Genomic DNA, 12,515 nt, shown 5'->3' with positions numbered 1-12,515 from the left:
CCATTTCCCAGAGGACTCTTAACAGCACTACAAGCAACTGTGCATAATTTAAAGTATTTTTAATTGCCTGGCGAATAACATCATCATTATATAATAGCTTTCAAAAATTCTGCGAGAATTTTGTCGTCGCTCGTCCTGACATGCGTGGGGATCGGGAGCGCCAGACAAGTCACGGTCCAACTTTGGTACCTGCTGTTTCCCAAGGCACCTTCACGTTGGTGAGGACTGTGAACAATTGTGTACTCCTTAAAACATCAGAGAGAGAGAGACTTTTCAAACAAGTTCCAATGTATTGAATAACTGGCTATTTACTATTATCTATAGAGTATTTCCGGTTAAGACAGTTGAAATCTCACACCACGAACTAAGCGATAATTACTAGTCACAACAGCATGAGACGGGTTCGGGTTGTGTAACTAGAACATTAAGAAGAAATCTCTCTGCTTTCACAGCACATCAAAGTTGTCCTCTTACTCCTTAAATTACTCATCGCCTCACAGGCAGGGGTATGTGGCTCCGTCTTCTAAATATCCTTCCCCAAACTGTTTCCCAATAAATAAATGAGTGCATCGATAGCACTAGCTTTTCCATGTCTTTGGATGAAGGCAGGCCATGGTCGTGGAGGTGTGATTCTGGTTTCCAACAACCCCATTGGCCTTTGTGGTAGTAATATAGTTAGTTGCCAAGGGAACGGAGTGCACTAACATGAATTCCTCGTCTCGTGGGACGCAGAATTACCAAAATGGAGCCCGGTGAGCCAGAAATTGGAGCACGTTTTGACCGTCGGGTAGCCATGGCGGTTCAGCTGTCAGCGTGTAACGTTCTCGATGCTCCTCACCCCTGGCGCAGTCGTCCCCAGCTGCGTTTCCCAGCTTCCTCTTTCCATCCCCCTGCATAGTCGTGCTGCCTTTTTCAGTTGTTCAGGTGTTAGCTTTTTAAAAAGTGTAACCACGTTCTGGTCACGTTTCTGTGAGACTACAACCAAATCCACGTTGCCTTGACGGGACTTAATGTTTTAAAATCCCAGGGGCGCATGGGTGGCTCAGTCGGTTGAGCCTCCAACTCTGGATGTTGGCTCAGATCATGATCTCACGGTCATGGGGCTCTGTGCTGAGTGTGGAGTCTGCCTGGGATTCTCTTTATCCCTCTGCGCATCTAGATTTCCTCCCCATATATGTTCTTTGTAGTGTTTATTAGAATAAGCTAACCTGGATGGAAATACCCAGAATTTTATACAAATCTTGAATATCCCAACAATTTAGGCATACTAAAATATCTCCCCAGTGCTCACCACCCTATTATTTCCAACTGTTTTAATTACACAGCTTGTCATTAAAAGGTTATGATTAGAATGACGTTCAGAACGTCTCCATTAAAGTTGACATCAAGATGATTCTGTGTATTCATGTAACAATAAACTCCAGAAGTTTTATTTTGGTTAGAAGGACCAAAGCCAAATGCCTCCTAATGCACTTGTGGCATTCTTTAAAGGGCTGCAATTGTGAATTGGGGGATGGCTAATATCAGTGAATTTAGTAAAGTCACTTTGCACAGCATTTGCTCACAAGTTCTTTGCAAAGTTCTTGGGGAGCCCATCTACTCAAGGTTACTATAATAACAAAATTGGATGTTGGCTGAAAGTGGTGAGTGGTCACTGTGGCCCTCTCCTGGCGGAAGTTCTAGAAATTACTGTAAGAGCACAAGCGTAGCTTAGAAGGATATAGTTCGTTAGCGACAAGAAGCGTGTTGACCGTTGTGCAATAAGCCTCTTATATTAGTATGAACCTACTGGTCTACACGAAGTAGCCCACGTTTTCAAAGACCACGCTTAAGAAACCAAGAGTCTGCGGGGTTGACTTTTGTCACTCCATCTGAATTTAGCCTTTGTCCTTGAAACAACTACGCCTTTGCTCTAAGGAAAAATCCTGAACTTTATCCAATCGGGTCAACCAGTCACACTTAACCCATAGGCCACAAGGATGCGAGGCCGAATCAGATAACATACCAGTGACGCACGCTGAGGGCAACAGAAGCTGTCTGCAGTGCTTGTGGTCTAGTACCTTCTGTTCGTGGTGGAATTTCAGGGCTGCACTTTGCCCAAGTTTATCTTTAGTCCCACATCATCAATATCCACGGTTGAGCCTCAAAAATGCATGACTTGAACATAGCCCTCCTTATTCATGGGGTAAGTCTTTTCAATGTAAACATCTAGAGCTTGTTTCCTCTGGAAAATTCCAGTGTTTTATGCAGATCCTGCTGCTTACTTAGGCTTGTAGGTAGGACACCATGTGATATTCTGACAAGGGGCAGAAGGCTTCTAGTGTTTAAAACGGGGTTCAAATACGACCTCCGAAGTAAATTGCTGGCTAACCTGTGTAACTTCCTTTTTTAGCCTCAGATGTCCTGTAGGAATTCCTTTTATCTAAGAAATAAACCTTACAGTGTGTTGTGATCGTCACAATGGGAGAAAGTGAGTGAAAGTATTCTGCTTATTGAAGAGTGATGAACAAATATTTATACATGCCTAGAAAGACTTTTCAAAGATTCCATATACTTTTAGTTACTTTTTTTTTTTTTTAACACTTCTTATTTATTTTTGAGAGACAGAGAGCATGAGCAGGGGAGGGGCAGAGAGAGAGGGAGACACAGAATCCGAAGCAGGCTCCGGGCTCCGAGCTGTCAGCACAGAGCCTGGCGTAGGGCTCGAACCCACAAACTGTGAGCTCATGACCTGAGCCAAAGTCGGACGCTTAACCGACTGAGCCCCCAGGCGTCCTGTCTGTGTACTTTTTAAACACTAATTAGAAGTGGCAGAGTGGTCTTCCTAGGCTTCTAGGTCAATGCTATGGTTATTCACTGTACAAACAAGGGGCATATAAGCCCATCCTAACCCCCGCCCACCACCAACACCACACAAAAGTTAAACCAGGGCACCTCAGAGAGCAGACGACAGCCATGATGTATTTAGGGATACAAAGAGGAACCCAAAACCCTGTGCTTTCCCTCTCTTTTTTCCCTGGGGTAAAGGTTTCAACACAAGAACTTACAAATAAAAATTGTGATTCCCATTCCGAAGTTAAGGTGTAGCCGTACTTGGGGTGCCTGCCTGGCTCAGTTGGAAGAGCATACGACTCTTGATTTCAGGGTTGTGAGTTTGAGCCCCATGCTGGGTGTAGAGACTACTTAAAATCTTTTTTTAAAAAAAGGTATAGCAGCACTGAAAGATTACTTAACATCCATATTTTGTATCGTAACATAATTTTAGGGGCACCCAGGTGGCTCAGTTGGTTAAGCCTCAGACTCCTGATTTCAGCTCAGGTCATGATCTCATGGTTTGCGAAATGGAGCCCCACATGGGGCTCTGGGCTGACAGCGCGGGGGGTGGGGGCTGCTTCGATTCTCTCTTTCTCTGCCCCTCCCCCGCTCAGGCATGTGCAGTCTGTCGAATGTTAAAACATAATAAAATAATTTTAGAATACATATTTTAGGGTATTTTTGAAAACATTAAACATTTTGATCCCTATTTTAGTTTGAATCATTCATTAGAGGGACCCCTGGGTGACACAGTTTGTAAAGCCTCTGACTTAACTTCAGCCCAGGTCATGATCTCACAGTTCATGAGTTCAAGCCCTGAGTCAGGCTCTATGTGGACAGTGTGGAGCCTGCTTGGGATTCTCTCTCCCTCTCTCTCTGTTCCTCCCCAACTTGTGCTCTCTCTCTCTCTCTCTCTCTCTCTCTCAAAATAAATAAATGCACTTAAAAAAAGAATCATTAGATACAGCCATTTTTATTTTGACAATTCTGTTTTTCTCTAAATGAAGTATAATTTTCATGGAAACCATGACATATGGAAACTTGTTTTTGACAGGGAATTAAAGATGTTAGAGAACTAATCATATTACGCAGTAAACGGATGGAAGTACAGATCTAGAAATTTTTTTTTCATGTTTACTTATTTTGAGAGAGAGCGAGCCCGTAAGCAGGGGGAGGGGCAGAGAGAGCAGAGAGAGAATTCCGAGCAGGCTGTATGCTGTCAGTATGGAGCCTGACACGAGACTCGAACCCACAAACCGTGAGATCATGACCTGAGCCAGAATCCAGAGTCCTACATTTAACCGATCGACTGAGCCACCCAGGTGCCCTGATATTTATTTTTTTCATTTCCAAACAAGAGAAGTTCATTCACCATCTTGAAATTTAAATGGGCCCTCTTGCGGCTGATAGAAAAATGCCTTTTTAAATGTTTCTTACATCAGTTTACGCGCTTCAAAAATAACTGAACCGGTAACGTGATCAGCTATATCACTTCTTTCACACATGGATCCGCTAGCTCAATTTGACTTCTCTTCACAGACTAAGGTCATCATAGAAGATCTCAGGTAACAACGTGCTCCCTTTGTGGTCCTTACGTTGTGTGTATTGTGAATGCCAACACACTACACAGTTTTCATGGTGCACATGAGCCAAAGTTGGATTCTGTGGGGCAGTGACGACTCATTCTAACTTTATTCACTTGGCAGAAACTTCCTTGCCTGAACGATTCAGGTAGCGGTCATTTATCAACAAGCTTTGGTGTTAGATGGGACTCCAGAAAACTCCCCTAACATTTTCAGGAAGCACGGGTGAATCTAGAGGGAGGAGAAAAGTGGAATTCTATAACTTCATAATTAAAGCTTTCACATATTGCCCAAACTATTTTTCTGGGAGCCTGGTGCTTTGAGAGATGAACTTAAGAGATTTTCACGTTAAGTGTTCAGTGACCAAGTAGTTGCGAAGAATTGAATCTGGTATACTAATTCCACTGGATGCATCGGAGAACCTGGGACCAACACTTACATCAGGAGATTTTTGTTTTCAGCTGTCAGTTTATAAAGAATATATGGAATTTCATTGCACAAAAAATAGGACAGCCAAAGTATATAAAAATATTTCTTCTTGTACTTAATGTTTCCATTCACAAACAAGAACTAAAAATTTACCTAATCAAGAGGTAATTTAAAATATACATTGCAAATATGAAGATTGCATGAATATCTACACTAATTACTGTATTAAATGCCAAGATTAAAGATGAACCGGTGTAACATTCTCTTAACACCCCAAAAATAAGAGAAGTTAAAGTCTCAGAATATAGCACTGTTATTCTCCGAGATCTCAAAACATTTGTAGAATATTTTCAGTAGGCGTTCATATATCATCAGGAATCTAGAAAATGAACTCTGAATAATGCAAAATAAAGGCTCATGTAATTTTACTTTTTTCCTAAATATTGGGTTAAGGAACATGCTAATTTTTGTAGTAATTTTTTTCTATTAGAAAAAGTAAGCAGAGTAAAATGTATAGTAAAAACTGTCTGGGGTCCCCATTACCAGCGCGTGTCTTTGAGCACCCTGCCACCTTTGTCCTTCTAAAGGGTTGGAAAGCACGTCAGGGAAAAGAATCAAAAGAACTATATCAAGGCAAAAGCATTCATGTCTCAACCTAAAAATAGCGTGCTGGGAAATTACTATCTATAGCCTCACAAATCCAGTCCTGGTTTCTGCTCACAGCATAAAATGGAAAAGAAAACAGTCCAGAAATACGCGCACATATATACAGTCACCTGATTTACCGCAAGGGTACCACTGCAGCTCAGTAGGGAAAGGATGGTCTTCTTAATAAAAGGTACCAGATGGAAAATAAAATGAACCTTGACCTTCCCTGCATACTAGGCACAAAACGTATTTGAAACACAGAAACCATATTTGAAATGGATCACAAAATTAAATGGGAAGGTATAATAAACCTTTTCAAAGACAACAGAAAAATACCCCTTTTTTTTCCCCCTAAGACAAAAAATTCTTAAACAGGACCCCAAAAATAGCCAATTAAAAGATTGAAACATTGCATTTCACTGAAACTAACAACTACTGTTCATCAAAAGACTCTACTAATAGAGTGAAAAGGCAAGTCACAGGCCAAGAGAAGATATTTTCAATGCATACAGCTACCAAAGTGTCACCGGCCAGACCCCGGGACCTGACTTTTACTGCCTGTACTCGCTTTAGTGCTTGTACTCACAACCTTTGTCTTACATTTTTTCTTAATCTCTTTAGGGTTTACCTCTTAACCCAGGCATATGAAACCCAAAACCACCCTTCAGGTGACAGCAACTGCCCTGATAGGGCCTCCAGCCGGCCCAGACCACCCAGACCAGTTGAGCTAAACCCCTACCTAGGCCTGCACAGATGGACCCTGGAGTGACCCTTGGAATGACCATGAGATAAAGGGGACAATTCCCTTGATCTCATTATAATACTAAAATCCTGCCCTAGGTGGGACCTCAGCCTCATTCACATACAATGTAAGTATAGGTCTGTTTCCTTAAGATGTAAGCCAAATTGCTACCCGCCTCTAATTATGATGACAAAGCTTCCCTGTCTAAATATTCAGCCGAACCCTAAAAAAAAAGGTACCCATTCACCCTCTCTCAGAGTCATGGCTTTGGAAGTTATTCCCCCATGACTCCTCATTTGCTGCAAATGAAGTCTATTTTGTGCAACAACCCCACCTGGTGTATCTGTGACTCACCAAGGAGTGAGAGCGAACCCATGTTGGTTCAGGTACAAAAGGACTAGTACCTAGAATATATAAAGAGCTACAAATCAGTAAGGAAAAGACAAGGAAAAAAAAAATACTTGAATGGATTCTTTATTAAAGAGGAAAACTAAATGGCCAATAAGCTATTAATAAAGTGCTAAATGATTCCATTTATGTGTAGTTCAAGAACAGATAAATGAATCGTGATGGTAGAAGCTAATTTTGTAGAAAGGAGCATTGGGTGCTAGAAATAGTCAATATTTTCGTCAGCGTGGGGTTAAGTGGTTGTATCTATGGATTTTGCCACATATTTGTTTTATCTCATTAAGTTTTTAAATAACTACAATGGTTGATTTGTGTATTTCTTACTATTTCGTCATATGTTGCTGCACGTATTTTTTAGACTATACGGTTAAGGGGATCTATGTTCATGACTGTGACATCTTAACGTATTTTCCTTTTAGCATCCCTACAACATTCCTCTTTATTTTGTATTGTTAATGGAGGCAATTCAAAGATCTAATTGGCTTTATTCAGTGATTCATGAATTGGGCAACATCCCATCTAGTGAGTAGAAAGGAGCTCCAAGGATCTGTGCACATGGAAGGCTTTTACTGGCAGAAACAGAGCAGAGCGAAGAAAATTATTAGCAAAAGAAAAGAAAAGGTTGTTTCGGGCAAGGTCACCTCCCTTTGGGGGAAGAGTGGGAGTCCCATGCAGGCTACCTCACTAGTGCTGGTCAGGAAATCTCATATTGACTGGTTGAAGCTCACATGCAAGTAGTTAAGTCTCCGTTTGCTGTCCTGGGGGCAGGTGACTCCATTTGGGGCCTCTTTACAATTTATTTTTAACAGTATGATGCTTTAAGCTTTAAAAATACGTTTTGTCTTATACTGAATTTGCCTCCCTGACATCCTTTCAGTCCACATTTGTGTCACGTATCATTTTTCCATCTCTTCAGTTTTACCCTTGTATTTTGTTTCAGGAGTCTCTTGTAAAAACTATATTGATGGATTTATTTAAAAACATTTACTTTACAAAATGTTTATTTTAGGGCTTAAAGTCTCTTTTTTGATGTCAGCGGTGTTTTACCTTGCTTCCTTTTTATTTTTTTTAACTTTATTTTAGGGAGAGAACACACGTACACATGGGGGACAGGAGCAGAGGAGGGAGAGAGAATCTTAAGCAGGCTCCAAGCCTGATGCAGAGCCTGGTCTCATGACGCTGGGATCATGACCTGAGCCAAAATCAAGAGCTAGATGCTCAACCGACTGAGCCACCCAGGCACCCCCACCTGCTTTGCTTCCTTTTTATTTCCACTTGCATTAAATTTATACATCTAAGAAAAAATCTTTCTGGGTGGTGATCTCCAATTTATTACATATATGCTTTATTTTCCCATGTATTGATAGCTTTATTTATTTATATTTACTTCTACCCATCATTTCCATAAATAAAACCTTTTCCCTGAATAAACTCTTAGCAAACTCCTAAGTCCTTTGGTTTCTCTTGACACGACCCATGTTTGTATTGTTCAGATTTACTTCCAAACTATTTGACAACCTATTTCTTTCCTAGAACTTCAGGAAGATTGAGTTGAGTCAAGAGAGCGAGTTTCACCATCTTTTTCCACCTGGAACTAAATCTCTCCGTTTTTACATACAAGTGTTACGGAAGTCAAAGGGTCCAGTCAAAGGGTCTACCCCTAATACACTTAATCAAAACTTCCTGTCCTAACCCACAGGGAGACAGTGCTTTACGAGAGCTATCTCCCTGTCTCCTTTTGGTAACAAGTCATCAAAAGTTCTTCGCTTTCAACGCTTCCTTGGGTTGGGTTCAGTTTAATGTACCCCAAGCAATGTGGTCCAATTGCACATGCCGAGCACGTCAACATGCCAGTGCGTACATCATATGCTCAAAAAATGGCTGAAAACTCCGCCCACAGGGGGAGATCCTAGTATTATAACGAGCTAAAGTAACTTCAGGACAAATGAGGAGGGCTTCTGTGCAGGTCCTGGGCTCCAATATGGCTCCAACTGGGTCACATAAGGGATTATCAGGGGAGACCCACCTAGCAAGGGGCTCTCCGGTGAAACGCCTAGCAAGGCAGCTCCCTGGCTGGATCTGTTGCTTCTGCGAAGCAAAACACATTCCTTCCCCTTCGTGTCCCTTGCCCCCTCCTCCCTGCTGGTGGCTTTCAGTCTTCTGATTGATTAACTTCCTGCTGCCCCTGTGTCCTAGCTAATGTAAGGACACTGCTGTTTAGAGAGGTGGATGGACTAGCCCAGGATCAGGACCATGACCTCTATTCATAACCAACCTCACAATCCCGGACACAAGGAAATGCTCTCGTCTCAAACTACCCTCGCTCATTTCTTTGTGCAAGTCACTGTGGGCCAATGGGTAGGTGGTAGAGAGGATGTGCCCCAAGTCTTCCCTCTGTCCCGTCCAATCCGACTGTTCTCACCTTCCCTCTGGTCTCCAAAATTCAAACACGGTAAGCATCGCATTGAACCAATACCATAAGATATTCAGTGCACATGGAAGATGTCTTAGATTATTAAGTTTATTGTCTGCCTTTGTATGTCTTTGTCTTGCATTTAAAATTTTTTTTAATGTTTATTTATTTTTGAGACAGAGACAGGGCACGAGTGGGGGAGGGGCATAGAGAGAGAGGGAAACACAGCATTGGAAGCAGGCTCCAGGCTCCGAGCTGTCAGCACACAGCCTGATGTGGGACTTGAACTCATGAACTGCAAGATCATGACCTGAGTCGAAGTCGGACGCTTAACTGACTGAGCCACCCAGGTGCCCCTATCTTGCGTGTATTTTCCCGTCTTTCTGCCTGTCACTCGAGGCTATGAGTTGCAGAAAGTCAAGAACGGTGCCTGGCAGCTAGGCTCAAAGCAAGTTCATTCCTTTTTCATCATTTTGGAGTTCCTTACATCTAGCCTCAATCCACCCTGATGCAAGTTTAGACAACAGAATCCTTCGTTTATGTCTGTTCACAGGATAAATATGGCAGAGAAGGGAAATTCAAAGGAAGAAATGGAGAAAGCCAAGCTTGCAGTATCGTACTTTAAAAGAGTGCATTGCTAAATGCTTAACATCCCTAGAAAAAGATCCAGTGCTCAGAACAAGTGATCTGCCTTTTTTTTTGAAATTCAGGTTAAATCAAATTCCATGATGTAGCTTTAGCCTGGGAGGTGTATGCATAAAGAGGGGAAGGACAATTTCATAATTTTGACGATGGTAAAAGGGTAATAGGAGTGGGGTGATTTATTTTGGGTCTTTAAACCAGCCCCCACAACCTTCTTCACATTGTTGCGGGGGGGTGCCTGTGTCACAGTCTGGGTACTGGGTAGTCCCAGATGAACCCCATCAAGCGCGCCTCAACCTGCACCTCGTTCCTGGCGCCTGGACAAGCCCACTGGCCCCTTTCTGTGCCCTCAGCCAAACCATCATTAAACCCATCACCTCAGAAATGAAGAACCTGGGTCCACAGAATCCCTCCATAAGCAGCAGAGGGAAGAGGTCAGGTTAGCTAATCCAGCACATCATAAATGAAGGCAGAGAAGACATCTGCCTTGCTTTAAAAAAAAAAAAAAAAAAAGAATCCACCTAGCTCGTCACCCGAAATAACATTTAGATGAGTTATAGAAACTATAGACAGGGCGCCTGGGTGGCTCAGTCAGTTAAGTGTCCGACTTTGAATCAGGTCATGATACCGCGATTCGTTGGTTTGAGCCCTGTGCTGACAGCTCGGAGCCTGGAGCTGCTTCAGATTCTGTGCCTCCTTCTCTCTCTGCCCCTCCCCTGCGCGTGCCCTGTCTCTCTCTGTCTCTCAAAAACAAATAAATGTTAAAAAAAAAAATTTTTTTTTAAACTATAGACACCGCTTAGAAACAAGAACAGTGATAGAGTTAAACAGCTGTCACCACCCCGAAAGGGGAAAGATTTTCTAACCTTATGAAAAGAAGAAAAAATAAAAAAAAAATACCTTCAGAGAATGAAATAACCAAAATAAAACGGTCACCAGCTCACCAAGAAGTGTTGTTTCTACAAATATGATAAAAGCTTACCATTTTTTTTACTAAAAAAAATTTTTTTATGTTTATTTTTGAGAGAGAAGGGAGAGAGAGAGAGAAGGGGAAGGTCAGAGAGAGAGGGAGACAAAGAATCCGAAGCGGGCTCCAGGCTCTGAGCTGTCAGCACAGACCCCGACACGGGGCTCGAACCCATGAACTGTGAGATCATGACCTGAGCCGAAGTTGGACAATCAACCGACTGAACCACCCAGGTGCCCCAAAGCTTACTATTTTATACAACTAAAAATAAATACAAATTAATAAGAAATGCTCTAACATCAATCAATGAATCGGTCAAACGACTTCAAAAGATGCCATGAAATTTGCTAAACAAATTGGAACCTGTTTATATTTAACTTTTGAAAAGGATGTATCAAAAGAGAGAGTTAAAGCTATAAATATGCGGGTTCTCCAGGACCTAAATCACAGACTACTCTAACGGCTCCCTTAAGAGTTCAATTCCACTGACTTCTTAGTGGGTTTCCATTTCCCTTCCAGGAGAAATTCAACTTTTCCGTAGCGTCCAGATTGGTACATCAAAATGTTTAGTTTTTATTTGTTTGTGACTTAAAAACAAATTCATGGCCTATTATGTACAAATTCAAGCCTGCCCTTCACCCATCATTCTCTTCTTTTTCTTTCCTTCTAATCTATGCAGTTCCCTTCTCAATCACAGTGTTCTCTAGCTACCTGCTTCCTTAGCACGAAGGCTACACGGTTACGCCACGCACGACCGCTCGTGGGCATTCTCAGAGCTTTGAACCTTAACTGGGTTAGCAAAAAGTGTAATTAGGCGTCTTAACAAAGTCAACGGTCTTTTGGCAATCTCGTCAACTTTGGATTCATCTGTGCTGTACAAATGGTCAGGTCAACTTGAAGGGTTTGGGGCAACTGCCTTTGATCCGGGATCAACACTTAGAGTGCCAGCCCTTAGGGGCCCTCCGACTGAACTGCGTCCATCCACACTCCTGCGCGCCCACCGGTGTGCACCCAGCAGACGGGTGAGCCAGACCCGGACCCCTCGTCGCTTTCTATTTGGGGGAGTTTAGTCCTACACTTCCCTTCCAGACTAGTTCGTCTCACTGAATTCCCATTTGCAGCTGACTGGCACCTCCCGGAGGAGCAGATCTAGAAAACAAAGGTGGTCTGCTCTAGTTCGCAGAGGCCCCGGGCAGCAACCCAGAAAGGGCTCTCCGAAAGTCCAAGTTAGTCCTCGCATTCATGATCAGAAAAACCTAGGCTTCTTCCGCCGGCATCGCTTAAGAGCGTTGTATGTGAACATTCTAATAATGACAACACTGAAGAAAATACCAATCTGGTTGTCTTACGCCATTTATGAACAATTTTTACTTGTTTTTATTTGTATTTAATTCTTTCTCTCTCTCTCTCTCTTTTCAGAGAGAGAGAGAGAGCAGGCACACAAGCAGAGGAGGGGCAGAGATAGAGGGAGAGGGAGAATCCCAAGCAGGTTCTGTACTGTCACCGCAGAGCCACACTTGGGGCTCGATCTCACACGGACTTGTGAGATCATGACCTGAGCCCAAGTCAAGAGTCAGATGCCTAACCCACTAGTCACCCAGGTCCCCCTGAACAATCTTGAAATTAGCATGTACTGAGGACTAAAGTTTTGAGACAGTGCCTTAAATGAGGAAATCATGCCACAAGTAAATGTCGCCTTGTAAGCCTCTTCAGGACAGGAGCAGATGTAACGGAGACAACTCACGTAAACTCTTGTGTCTGGTGTGATTGCCCAGCAGCCCGGCGAGCCGGCTGGCTTTCAGCAAAAGGGGCTCCCTGTGCCCCGGTGGGGCAGGGGCGGTGCACAGTGACCGCGGAGAGCCTGCCTGC

Source organism: Prionailurus viverrinus, chromosome F2 (assembly GCF_022837055.1).
Source record: "Prionailurus viverrinus isolate Anna chromosome F2, UM_Priviv_1.0, whole genome shotgun sequence".
NCBI classification, from domain to species: Eukaryota; Metazoa; Chordata; class Mammalia; order Carnivora; family Felidae; genus Prionailurus; species Prionailurus viverrinus.
The sequence above is the reverse complement of the archived record's forward strand: the minus strand, read 5'-3'. Positions refer to the sequence as shown.